Source organism: Cnephaeus nilssonii, assembly GCF_951640355.1.
Source record: "Cnephaeus nilssonii genome assembly, chromosome: X".
Taxonomy (NCBI): domain Eukaryota; kingdom Metazoa; phylum Chordata; class Mammalia; order Chiroptera; family Vespertilionidae; genus Cnephaeus; species Cnephaeus nilssonii.
In genome coordinates this window covers 107,823,581-107,837,616 of record NC_137071.1, presented here as the reverse complement: position 1 = coordinate 107,837,616, position 14,036 = coordinate 107,823,581, and the positions used below count along the sequence as shown (strand labels likewise).

The window sequence follows — 14,036 nt, the reverse complement described above, 5'->3', positions numbered from 1 at the left end:
TTCACTCATCCAGTCAGGATTTATTGAGTCCCTACGATGGGCCTCAGACCTTTGAGAATGATTCCTAAGACACAATCTACGTGGAGTTGGCAGTATGCAAATCAATTCCATTCAAGAAATATCCATAAAACCCACTATGTGTCAGCCACTGTGCTAGGAGACACTCAAGTGAGTAAAAAGGAACTTGCAGTCCAAAGTGATTAAAATCCAAGATTCAGGAGCCAGAGTGCTTGTCTTCTAGTGTTGTCCCAGTGTTGTCATTTACAAATTTTATAACTCTGGGCAAGTTACCTCTCTTTGTCTGTTTCTGCTTTGTAAAATGGACATGATCATCATACGTACCTCCTATGGCTATGGTGAGAATGAAATGAGTTTGACTATATATGGAAGTTAATAACCATCTTTGAGTCATGAACTTCTTCAAGAAGTTGATGAAGACTGGCCCATCTTCCCAGAATACAGACATGAACATTCACATATAATTTTAAAAACCTTATGACTTTATCAGAGACCTATGTGAAAAATCTCTGATTTTGTGGGAGAGACCTCAAAAAAGTTTAAAATCCCAATACTCTTATGGTCCATACACCTGATATTAGGATTGCAAACCCTTTTAACTTTCTAGAGAGACAAAGTAGAGTAGTGGTTAAGAACATGGGCTGTAAGTAGAGGACATCCTGGTTGTAAGCCTGCCTCTACCACTTAATTGTTGTGTAACTACAGGCAGGTTACTTAAGTTTTCTGAGCTTCAATTTCCTCATCTACAAAATAGTATTAATAGTATCTACCCCATAGATTGGCTGGAAAGAGTAATAAACATAATGCTTTGTCTGTGACTGGTCAACATTTCACAGTGGTCACTAAAACTAATAATAGCTATTAGGGATAGGCAAAAACTCCACCAAAACAAAGAATAATGGTCAGGAATGGCTCTGCATTGGAATTAAAATGAGCATCTGAATGTCTTTTCTTTTGAAAATTATAAACTAAAATATCCCACCTACCTGGTACAACTAAATCGCTATTCGTCTATAATGGGAATGTATGCAAAACTCAGTCAGGGATAGCTGTGGGAGAGCAAAGGCAAGAGGATGGTATTTAATGGCTTTCTCAATAAATAAAAAGAGAGTCTACTTTCTGTATTATCAGAGCTAATATAACATGCCAAGAGAAATAGGTAGGTGTGACCAATTGGGAGTTTTTTCCCATTCCACCAGACTGTTGAATATCTCACCACATCCTTTGTCATCCAAATCAGCAGTGAAAAGCACTGTCGGCCAACCTCCAGTACATTCAGCAGATAGGTTGCTTAATTAAATATGCCACTGAATGGGTTATAGAATGCTATTGCTTATTATGACAAGTGAAAGGCAGAAGGGGCAATTTCCTGGGTTTTTATTTAAGATGTATTTTCAATGTATCCTCCACAAAGCATGTCCCAAGGCTGCACTAGTTTTTATGAGTTATTTCTAAACACAACTTTACACAGAATGAGCTAGTTGATGAAAACAATCCTAAAGTCAGTAATGCTCCCATTGTCTGCATACTGAGAACCAATGCATGATGGGTGGATCAGGCCATTTAGACTGTTGCAAAGCGGTGTGAGAAATAACCTCTCTTTCCATCATTGTCGGTGTTAATGCCTTTGGACCAGGAGTGGAGAAGCGTTCCTTAGTACCAACTGGGTTTTTGGCATTTATATACAGCAACAAGTCCTAAACATGCTGAATTACAGATTAAGTAAATATCATTAAATGAAGACTTGCTAAACCTGGAATTCACCAAGTGTTGAAAAGAAAATGCTGGAGCCGAAACCGGTTTGGCTCAGTGGATGGGGCATCGATCTGCGGACTGAAAGGTCCCAGGTTCGATTCCAGTCAAGGGCATGTACATTGGTTGCGGGCATATCCCCAGTAGGGGGTGTGCAGGAGGCAGCTGGTTGATGTTTCTCTCTCATCGATGTTTCTGGCTCTCTGTCCCTCTCCCTTCCTCTCTGTAAAATATCAATAAAATATATTTTTTTAAAAAAAGAAAGAAAATGCTGGAGCCAAAAAGCAAAGTATAAAGCAATACAACAGTCTGGCAAAAAGTAAAAACGGTCTGACTTTTAAGGCTTTCTGAAATATTGAGCTGGGGGGAGAGATAGGGGGGTCAAGGCCCCATCCATAGAATCAACTGTATGTGATATGTACAAAATTAACTAAGAGCAAGCATAACCTGCACTTACTTGAGAGCTAACCTTTCTGAAACAAATGAAAAAGAAAGGCAAGGCCCCATCAACATTGTCTTTTGGGCCATTTTGGAAATTGGGAGGGAAAATCCTCCCTCCTATGTTCCCACCTGGTGACATAATTGTAGTTGACATGCTCCAGGTCACCTTCATTCCCAGAGCCAAACACTTGACCTGACAAGAGAACTTACAAAGGAGCCCTCTCCAATACCCCGCTTTCCTCTCCCCTTTATTTTAAGCTGCTGAATATGTGATAACACGCGTCCTTAAAGCTAGGATGGCAACAAAACACATTGATAAGCCCACCCAGTAGCTTAGCAACTGGTTTTATTTCTTTAGGCTTTTTTTCTGAGAAGTAGAAAAAAATAAAAAGAGCTTTGTCAAAGTGAATGTCACGCTACCACTACTGTATTTCTTTCATGAGAGTGGAAGTGAGAAGGGGGCCTGGCTAAATGGTAATTGTGAGCTGTGAAGCCTTCTCTTCTAAGGCCTAAAGGGGGAAGGGTGCAAGGCAGCAGTGGTGGCTCTTCTCTTCTTTAAAAGGCTATCCTGGAAGGCATCTTGACCCTCCGCAGCCGGAGGACTACTGAAAGAAAGCAGACTCTATCTCTTTAGTGTCAGGCTTTTAAGAAAATATTTGAGAAAGTCCAACCCTGTCAACCCAAAGTGCCCCTGCTTCCTTGCTACTGTCTTTGGACAAAACAGAGAGATAAAAGACCTCAACACACAGGGTCCAAGCCAAAGTGATCATACCTTCCTTAAAGTGCAAAAAGTTGGTCACTGCTATGGGTCCAGCCTAAAGATAGGGTAGATGGTGGGGCAGGGGGCAGCCAGAGGACCAGGAAAGATCCACGTAGATGTTTAAACCCAGGGGATAGAGAAAGGGAGAATGGAAAAGTGACCTTCCTTGTAGGCACCTAAGGAAGTCTGTGTAACATGTGAGAAATAGGCACAGAGCAGGATGAAGACCAAACCACAAGTCTAGCATGTAGAGAAATGGCAGAGCTATCCAGGGAGAGGGACGGGGCGGGGGGCAAAGGGAGCTTCAGCTGGTTGTTGTCGAGAATCACTGCAATGAGCTAACTCCATGGTGTTGTAAGCATGAATGCCTGCTCTGATAAGTGATAGGGATATCTGGGGTAATGGGGCATGATCACTGGCCTATAATCAGCCACAATTGGAGCAAAGGCCTGAGCTGCTCTTCCATTCAGCCACAATTGAGTGGTTATTAGGCTGGTGGTAGCGTTTATAGCATTGGTGTGAGAGCATAAAGGGTAGGATGCTTACTTTCACTCACCTCCTGTTGAGAACCAAAACATTAGGGATGCCCTGTATCTAATCTCCTTGTCCCAGGTCACCCAGTGTCACTGCAAGTAGGGAACAAAAGCATCTCTTTTTGCATCAGCTCCCATTAACAAATAAGCTTTGATTATGAAATGCAAACCTCCTTCTTTTTAATGTGACTTGACTGAAAATGCTTGCCATCTCCCTGCCAAAAACCCTTTTTAAATAAGGGAAAATTTCTTGCTTTCAATAACTGAAAGTTAGTCAAAAGCCATTTTTCCTGTCTCTAATGAAATTATAGTTTCTCCATCCCATTCTCATTCTTTGGAGGCAAAAGACGTCACTTGAGTGGCCCCTATCACAGATCCTCCAACCCACCAGGAGTTAAGATCTCTGAGTCCAACACTTGGGCTGGAGAAAGCAAAATGAAGAGTTGAAAAGAGTCATTTTCTAATGACTATAACAGCTAACAGTTACAAAGCACATGCTATGAGCCAAGCAATGTTCTAACACTTGACAAAACAAACTTTTTTCATCATAAAAACCCAAGGACACAGGTACTATCATTGTCCCTGTTTTACAGATGAGTGAACTCAGCCACAGAGAGTTTAAATGACAAAGTTAATAAGTGATCGAGTAGAGATCAAAATACCAGGAGTTCATTTGTAGAGTCTGTATACTTATGTCATGATAACTCAGAAAAGTTGGCTCTGTCTAGTAGACCAAGTGATTTATGCCTCCCTTCCCTCCACTGGTTCAGAGCTAACTCTACCTCCATCCCTGTCCATGGTTTCAAAAAGGACAGCATCTTGGGCTTGTACATAGGAGCTGGGCAAACTGAAACCTTGGAGGAAAGAGAAGAGTAAGGCCCAGTCCAAGCACCTGTCAGGCTCTGGCTGAAAGGAAGGGATCCTGGCAGCTCCCCAAGCTCTGCCTGAGCTCCTAATATGTGCTATATCACTTTCAAATATACCCAGATTATTACCCCAATGCTTCAACTTAACCGTCCTAATGAAATATGAGTGGATATTAACTAAGCTGTAAAATCCATAAAAACGCTGCTTTACAAGAGACATTTACCTATGAATCAGCAGTTGGGTTAATTCATTATTTAGTAGGCTTGTTATTTATAGCTTATTACAGCTTGGTAAATTATTTACATGTGCTTGTTTCTGTGCATGATTTTCCCTTAAGAGAGGGGAAATGTTTATCAACCACACACAGGGAGGTTGTTTCAGTCAGAGGCCTGTTGTTAAAATAACTTGGGCTACTTTATTTTTCTCACTTCCTGCTCAAGACTTCCATCTGGCCAGGCCAGTGTGCTCAGTGGTTGAGTGACGACCTATGAACCAGGAGGCTATGATTTGATTCCCGGTCAGGGAACATGCCTGGGTTTCGGGCTCAAACCCCAGTGGGGGTGGGAGGCATATAAGAGACAGATGATCAATTATTCTCTCTCATCATTGATGTTTCTATCTCTCCCTCTTCATTCTTCTCTGAAATTAATATTTATATTTATATTTTAAAAGACTTCCATAGATTTTAAAAGGAAGAGCCAGGGCTTGACAGAACTGTAACCAAATCATGCCCTGAGCCATTATGGGGGAGCCAACAGTCACTGTGGGGCAGCATTTTCCAGTGGGTGTTCTGCTGATACCACAAGGTCCATGGGATATGGGTTATTAAATAAAAGTTCTGGAGACAGATCAGTTTGGTTAATACTGGGTTAAAGTCTAAATTTCAAAGCTGCAGAATTGCTAAGATGCCTTTAATATACTAATGTGTCTCTTAAATCTCTAAGAGGAAGGCATGTAATGAATTATGTGACTAGAGCCTTTTTTATGAACAAATCTCAGGGGACTAGAACCCACTTTAGAAACACTCTTCTAAAGAGAAGTATTCCTCATGTTTAAAGAGAACCTACTTTTGGTAAGTTGAGGGCCTGAATTCTGCCATCTCATCCCTCCATGAGAAATTCAGAAATGGGGTGGTCAACATGGGCCTATGGATATAACACAGAAACAGTGTAGTCCAGTTACACCTAAGATCTACACCACATTATTCACCACACCATTGTGGAATTGTTTAATTGCTTCATGTGTTTAATTCTGTTCTATAAAATGACTATACTAGTATAATGACAATGCTTCACTATAGCAGGGACTGCCTTTACCGCTTTTGGTTCTTTCTTGCAGTACAGTACATAGTGAATGGCAACACCAGTTCCAAGAAGATGAAGATAAGCAGCAAATATTAAGTAGCAACCAACTATTTCAGGCCTTAGCTTTCTAGGTTATTATTTCTTCCAAAGAGAAGTAGAAAAACAGACAGCATATTATTGGGCAAAGAAGGCTAGGTCAGCTAAGGTTGTAAATTTAAATGATAACAGAAGTCAGAAAGAAAATGCATAAAGGAATTAAAAGTGGTGGGGGACCCGCCAGCAGGCGAGGGGATCCCAAGGCAGGTGCTGGGCATGGAGGCCACGGGGGCATAGGCTACCAAGGAGACAAAACTGAACCTCTCGTCACCCTGCCTGGCCCCTGAGGATGGCTGGTTAGCCAGAGACGGGTAAGATTCCTCAAGGAAGGAACAACCTAAGACAGGCACAGTTGCAGAGGGGCCATCAGGAGAGAATTTGGGGATCAACAGAGGTGGGGCACATACCCTCACCCCCCAACATTGCAGGGGCCTGAACCCTAGCCCATTCTGAGGGGGGTCTCCTGCCCCCATGGCTGCTTCGTGCTTCCCATGCCCAGCTCAGATCAGGACCCAGGTGACCGACAGAGACTTGGCCGACAGCAGCTGCCCTCTTACTCCAACAAGAATTGTTTGAGTTGTCTTGTACCCATGGTGTGGGGAAGTGGGTTTACGATATCTAAATCCAGCCTACCACCAGGAATGCTCAGGACCTACTCAAGAAGGCAAATAATCCCTTCCAGTAATATTTACAGGGTAAAATAAGATTGTTGTTAGAGTAATAAATTTGACAGTAAAATAGTAGTCAAGTTTTCAGGCAAATTTAAATTGGCTAGTTGAAACAAGCGAATATTCTAGAAAAATTAATTGTACTGGACAAAACGGTGTTCTTAAAGTGTTAACTAAAATTTTTATTGATACTTCATTTCATGATAAAATTGTGCACCATGTAATGAACATAAAACAGTAATATTATAGTGCAAAAAAAATTAAAATTTAAAAGCCATCAAGACTACATGATAAAATTTTCAAAAGCCTCCTAACATTTAAATCAAAAAAGGAGGGGATAGTAGAAGAATATCATGAAAGGAAAATATCCTGTAGGTAAATTACATCTAGAAAATTAATACTTTAGGAAATTAATTGTAAGGCTAAAAGCAAGACACCCATGAAAAACACACAAGGTGTCAAAACAAACCAGAGGAAAATCATTCGGGCAAAAAATGAAATAGGATCCCAAGTCAAATTTATAGAAAATATTCCTTTATTAACTTTTGGTCGAGAATATGTTTGTATATTTTCAGAAAACAACTCCGAGACCATGTGGACTCCAACAACAGAGAGGAATCGACAGGACTACTCCAGCCATGAAGACAGAAGAGAAGCAGTCCAGAGATGGAAGACACTGACGTGGCCTTGCCATACTAGCAGTTAGCAGCTGTGCATCACTGCAGGTTGCCCAGGACCAAACCAGAGAGAGTCGGACCTGCATTACCACCATCTGTCCACCATCCAGAACTGTAATGTCAGTGCTGACATGTACACATAAGGAACTGTTGGACATTGAAATTGGTTCTCAAAAGAACTGTTGGCCCAGAAAGAAACTCACTACAGACTGATTCATTTGCCTGTCAGCATAACCATTATTGCTTGTCTCATTTTCGGTTCTTATAAGTGTATTTCTAATAGCACATGATCTCACTCATGTAGGGGAAATAATGGACAACATAGACAGATGAACAAGAACAGACCCAGAAACAAGGAGGCATGGATCAGACTGTTGGGCCTCAGAGGGAGGGTAGGGGAGGGTGGGGGTAAAGGGGAGAGATCAACCAAAGGACTTGTGTGCAAGCATACGAGCCTAACCAATGGTTAAGGACAACAGGTGGGTGGGGGCATGTGTGGGGAGGGGTGTGGGATGGGAATGGGGAGATGAGGACAAATATGTGATACCTTAATCAATAAAGAAATTTAAAAAAATAAAATAAAAATAAATAAATAAAAATAATAAATAAATAAATAAATAAATAAATAAATAAATAAATGTGGTGGGACCTTTGAGACTAGGCATAGAGGGCCTGACCCTGTTCAGTGAGCAGCTTATTAGATAACCAGCCAGAATGCCTGACCACTATGCTATGGTCATCTAAGTATTTTTTTTAACTCTAATAATTTTTATTCCATGATTTGTTCTCTTGGAACCGTATTCAGAGTAGGATTTTAATTTCAAAAGCCAATGCTTTTCTTTTAAATGTGAGTTTTAAAAAGATTTGCTGCATTCATAAGCACAATTTTGTTCTATTCAGCAGGGTCAACATATTTTTCCATTTGAAGGACATCTGATTATATCAAGATTCATAACACTACAGAGTCCACTTACCAGAAAGCTATTTCATAGCAATCATTGCTGAAATCCAACTCTTAATTCAGGGATTACCTATCATCTACACTGAGTGGCCAGATTATTATGATCTCTGAACCCATAATAATCTGGCCACTCAGTGTATATCCTATATAATAAAAGGCTAATATGCAAATTGTTCCCTCCACCAAGAGTTTGACCAGCAGGCAGGCCAGCCAACCGCCCATGTCCCCTCCCCCTGGCCAGGCTGGCCAGACCCTACCCATGCATGAATTCATGCACCGGGCCTCTAATATATATATACACACTGAGTGGCCAGATTATTATGCGTTCAGAGATCATAATAATCTGGCCACTCAGTGTATGATAAAGTTTTCAATTGTTGAAGAAACTCAGACATCTGAAACAAATACTAAGAAAAATTGAAATACACTTCCTAATCTAAATATGTTGCTTTATGTTGAGAAGGCCTCTGGAAGATGTTGGCACAGCTCTCTGGGTAGAAATAACCATGATATAGGTATGAGCTCTGCCACGTCTCAAACTGTGTATCTCTAAGCAAGTCCCTTACTCTATGGAACTTTACTCTTTCTAGATCATGGTATTGAACTAAATGGTCTCTGAGATCCTGGTATGCTAGTGTGACTTTGAGGTACTGAGGAGAGAGAAAGAAGGGAACCAACTAATAAGACATTGTTTGTAAAGATCTGGGTGTAATCACAGCAGTCAGTTGCCAGAGGTATCATGCCAACAGGACCCATTTGGATCTCTTCTGAAGAAACAAACTGCAGAAACTCCTTGGTTTACAGCTTTTCTGCCATATATTGAGGTGGTACCTCAATACCCCTGTAGTACCTTTGTCAGTTAAAGTGGGGTTCTCCCATGATACAAAGCACACAGATCACTTCTCACAACATTCTTAAGAACATGACTGCTCATGGTTAACGTGAATGCTCTGGACTCAGATGATTTGGATTCAAAATTTTCTTCTGCCAACTTTCTAGATGTGTGACCTTGGACTAGTCACTCATCTCTATAGAGATTCAGCTTTCTCGTTGGCAAGATTCAATGACATAATACATAATAAAGCACTTAGCAGAGGGACTGGCCTCTAATCATTCAAATGCTATTTGTTATTATTATTTTCATCATTTCACCATTATTAACTGAAGCATATTAGCTATCTCCCTATGTATTGTATCCCTCTATAAACGTTTCTGCCATAAAAAGGAAGAAAATTTTACCTTTTGCAACAGCATGGATGGACCTGGAGAACATTATGCTAAGTGAAATAAGCCAGTCAGAGAAAGACAAGTTCCATATGATTTCACTCATACATGGGACTTAATGAACAGAGTGAACAACCAAGCAAAATAGAGAGAGACTCATAGAGAGCAAGCAGATAGCTCAGGAGGAGAAGAAGATGTTGGGGGCGGGGGGGGGGGGGGGAGGAGGGATTGAGCAAAAAAAGAAAAACACAGAGAGAATTCATGGATATGGATAACAGTGTGGTGCTTGTGGAGGAAAGCGGGTGGGTGTAAGTGGAAGAGAGTACAGAGGGGATAAATGGTGATGAAAAAAATCCTATCTAATAAAGAGGTAATATACAAATTGACCATCACTCCAACACACAAGATGGCCACCCCCATGTGGTCAAAGATGGCCACCCCCATGTGGACACAAGATGGCTGTCAGGAAGGGCAGTTGGGGGAGACCAGGCCTGCAGGGGAGGGCAGTTGGGGGGGCGACCAGGCTGGCAGGGGAGGGCAGTTAGGGGCAATCGGGCCGGCAGGGGAGGGAAGTTAGGGGTGACCAGACTGGCAAGGGAGGGCAGTTAGAGGTGACTGGGCCAGCAGGGGAGGGCAGTTGGGGGCAACCAGGCTGGCAAGGGAGGGCAGTTGGGGACAACCAGGCTGGCAAGAGAGGGCAGTTAGAGGTGACTGGGCCAGCAGGGGAGGGCAGATGGGGGCGACCAGGCCTGCAGGGGAGGGCAGTTAGGGGCAATCAGGTCGGCAGGGAAGCAGTTAGGCATCCATCAGGCTGGCAGGAGAGTGGTTAGGGGTGATCAGGCTGGCAGGCAGAAGCAGTTAGGGGCAATCAGGCAGGCAGGCAGGCGAGCAGTTGGGAGCCACCAGTCCTGGATTGTGAGAGGGATGTCCCAGATTGGAGAGGTTGTAGGCTGGGCTGAGGGACACACACACACACACACACACACACTGTGTACAAATTTTGTGCAACAGGCCTCTAGTAAAATATAATAAATTAAAACAAATAGCATGGCAAAAGAAATCCCACCTCTCTTTCTACAATTCCTTTATGTGAACTCTGCTACAGTCAAGCTAATCTCACTTTCTTACAAGGCTTCTGATAGTTAACGGGTCCTACACTTTGCTTCAGCTGTATAGATTGCATGAACTGTTTGCTTTCCCCTTTCTCCATCTCAGATAAATATTGTATTTACATAATGTTCATTATGCTCCACAAAATATCCCTGACCACTTCAAATAGCAAGGATTACTTTTCCTCTAAACACAGAATCCTTTACTACCTAAATCACTTGCTTGAGAATCACAATAAATGTCTTGTAGTTGGACACATCATAAATTACAACCAGAATGTTTTCACTCTCCATGTGTGATTGCTTTGAGGGAGAGGCTGTACTGAACAGTTTTGTATTCCTCATCAGTGCCTAGTATAGAGCAGGCGTCCAATAAACACACTGATTTTTTATTTGCCTGTGAACAAACCTAGCTCCATCTTTATAGGAAAGGTTGCACTATAATTTTCTTTGGGCTTCTGCTGTCCAGGATGGTAGCCAGTAGCTACATATGGCTATCAAGCACTTGAAATGTGGCCAGTCCAAAACAAGATGTGCTATAAGTATACATTACAACCTGATTTCCGTTACTTAGTACAAAAATTTATAATATATCATATTATGTGTTGAAATGATAATATTTTGGATATATTAGATTAAATAAAATATAGCATTAAAATTAATGTCGTGTGTGTGTTTTTACATTTTTAATTTGACTACTAGAAAATTTTAAATTATATCTGTGGTACACATTATAGCTCTATTGTATGTCACTGCAGTGCTCTTTGAAAATATAAAGCATGTGAACACACTGATAATTAGATGCACTAATTATTTCCCCACTGTTCTTTTCAGAGAACACCTATAACAACATGCTGGTGTTTGAATTGCATGTCTGTTCTGATCTAGCACTGTAGGTGCAGACTGTTCACAGGACATTGGAGAAAATGGGAGCTCCTGATGGGTGTACCAGATGGGAGCCTGTCTTCACAGAACTTGGAGAAAGAATAAGCAATGGTCAGTCCATCTCATACCTGCTTGGTGATTTTTGTTATTAAGAAGATTGAAAGCTCCCTAGTGAAATACTAAAATAAAATATGGTCAAGTGGTTTATGCATGTGAGTGGGAAGGGTGGAAAAGAAACAAACTGAGTGATTAGTTTTGGGTAATTATATTGACTTTAAGGCAGTAGTTGGGAAACTAAGGAGCTTCCGTTGATGAGATATCCTTCAGCAGCTTTGCATATTCACAAAGACCATTTGTACCTTTATGCTGACAGTTTAGTGCACAGAAGCCAGTTTTCTTAATCAGAAACTTATCTTTGTTGCAGTATTATCCAAGCCTAGAAATTATTGATTGCTCTGTGCATGCAACTTCTATATGTGCTGTGGAAGCTGCAAAAGATATCTGCTAGCGCTCCAACACTCAAAGGTCATATGCAAATATGCTTACTATAGCCTACAGTCTCTGGGAAGACTTCACAGGAGAATCCAGGCTCAGGCTGATCCTGAAGGGCAAGCTTCATTGGCTAAGAGACCATTTGTTATGGCACAAGATATTACAGCAAAGGACAAGAAGGATGAGAAAGAGAAGGAAAACAGGAAGAGGATGCACCTCTTGGAATGTAACACTACCAGGGAAAGAGAGAACGGCAAAGAGGAAATGTAGCCTTGAGACTTTGGGCATGTTTCAATTTTCCCATCAGCAAAAGGGGATAATGTCCTCACTATCCTTCTGTGAATATTAACTAAGTTACAGAATATGAAAGCACCTAACACTGATTTTGGCCTATTGTAGACACTCCATTTTTTAATTCTCTCCCTCATCTTTCATTTTGTGCTTAGATCCCTTTCTTGATTTCTACATTGGACACCTGAATTTTAAACCTGCAACCACTGCTGAGCTCTAAGTTCTTGCCCATGACATTGCCACCCTTGATTTATACCTCTGATTTGTTACAAGAAAGGACTTAAGGTGCTTTTAAACCTATGAAGAGCCAGTCCATCTCAGTAAAGATGAAGATAGTTTAATTCATTCTGACATGTATGCCTCTAATAACAAAGTTCCAAGTACATGAGACATAATAAGAATAACCCCCTCTCTAACAGATGAAATAGACAGAAAACATAGGGATATAGAGGAATTGAACAAAAAGATCAACCAATTTGACTTAATTGACATTGATAGGAAAGTCTAACCAATAATGGCAGAATGCACATTTTTGTCAAGTGTACATGATCGATTCATCAAAATAGACCACATTCTGAGATGTGAAATAAGTCTTGGCACATGTAAAACGATTTAAATAATTCACAGTATATTTTTGACTATAACAGGATTAAATTTAAGATCAATAAAAAATCTGGGGAAAAACCATGAAGGAAGCTGAGTAAACCTCCTATGAAAATTTAGGAGCTATGACTTTCATAAAAATCAACAGCAAAATAACCAATTTGTCTCAGCAAGAGTGTATTCACTCTCTGAACCCACATTTTAAAATGAACTGACCAAAAAAACACACCATTACTCAGCCCAATCTTCCTCACTCTAGGAGACATCTTTTGAAAGATTTTTAAAATGTATCTGTATTTTTTAATGTAATACAGATATACCCTTTTTTCACCATTAACCCCTTCTAGCCCACCCCAGGCCTTCACCACACTTTTGTGTCCATGGTTTGTGCATATATGCATGTAAGTTCTTTGGTTAATCTCTTCCCACCCCCGCCTTCCCTCTGAGATTCATCAGTCTGTTCCATGTTTCTATGTCTCTGGATCTATTTTGTTTATCAGTTTATTTTGTTCTTCAGGTTCCGCATATGTGTGAGATCATGTAATACTTATCTTTCTCTGACTGGCTTATTTCACTTAGCATAATACTCTCCAGGTCCCTTCATGCTATCTCAAAGGGTAAGAGAGCCTTCTTTTTTTTATTGCTGCATAGTATTCACAGTGTAAATGTACCACAGCTTTTTTTATCCACTCATCTACTTATGGGAACTTGGACTATTTCTAGACTTTAGCTATAGTAAATTGCACTGCTGTAAATATAGGGGTGCATACATTCTTCCTGATTGTTGTTTTGGGTTACTTAGAAAATATTTCTAGAAGTGGGATCACTGGGTCAAATGGCAGTTTCATATTTAATTTTTTGAAGAAACTCCATATTGTTTTCCACAGTAGCTGCACTAGTCTGCATTCTTACCAGCAGTGTACTAGGGTTCTCTTTTCTCCACATCCTAGCCAGCACTTGTCATTTGTTGATTTGTTAATTATAGCCATTCTGACACGTGTGATGTGATACCTCATTGTTGTTTTAATTTACATCTTTCTGATAATCAGTGACCTTGAGCATTTTTTCATGTGTCTCTTGGCCATCTGTATGTCCACTTTCACGAAGTGTCTATTTAGATACTTTGCCCATTTTTAAAATGGATTGTTTATCTTCCTTTTGTTAATTGTATGAGTTCCTTATATATTTTGGATATTAAACCCTTATCAGATTTATCATTGGCAAATGTGTTTTCCCATACATTGGGCTAGGAGATATCATTATAAATCTAGTTACACAGGACTTCAGTACTAACATGCAATTCTACCCTGACAAAGTATTGCAAGATCTGCAAACCAAGCATTTCATACACCCTC

General features: G+C 40.7%; 1 protein-coding gene across 1 annotated transcript in view; it reads right to left on the bottom strand.

The window, feature by feature from the left end:
• The window catches only part of HS6ST2 (heparan sulfate 6-O-sulfotransferase 2), a 341,289-nt gene that overhangs the window by 203,179 nt on the left and 124,074 nt on the right, over positions 1 to 14,036 (bottom strand). The window lies entirely within an intron of this gene.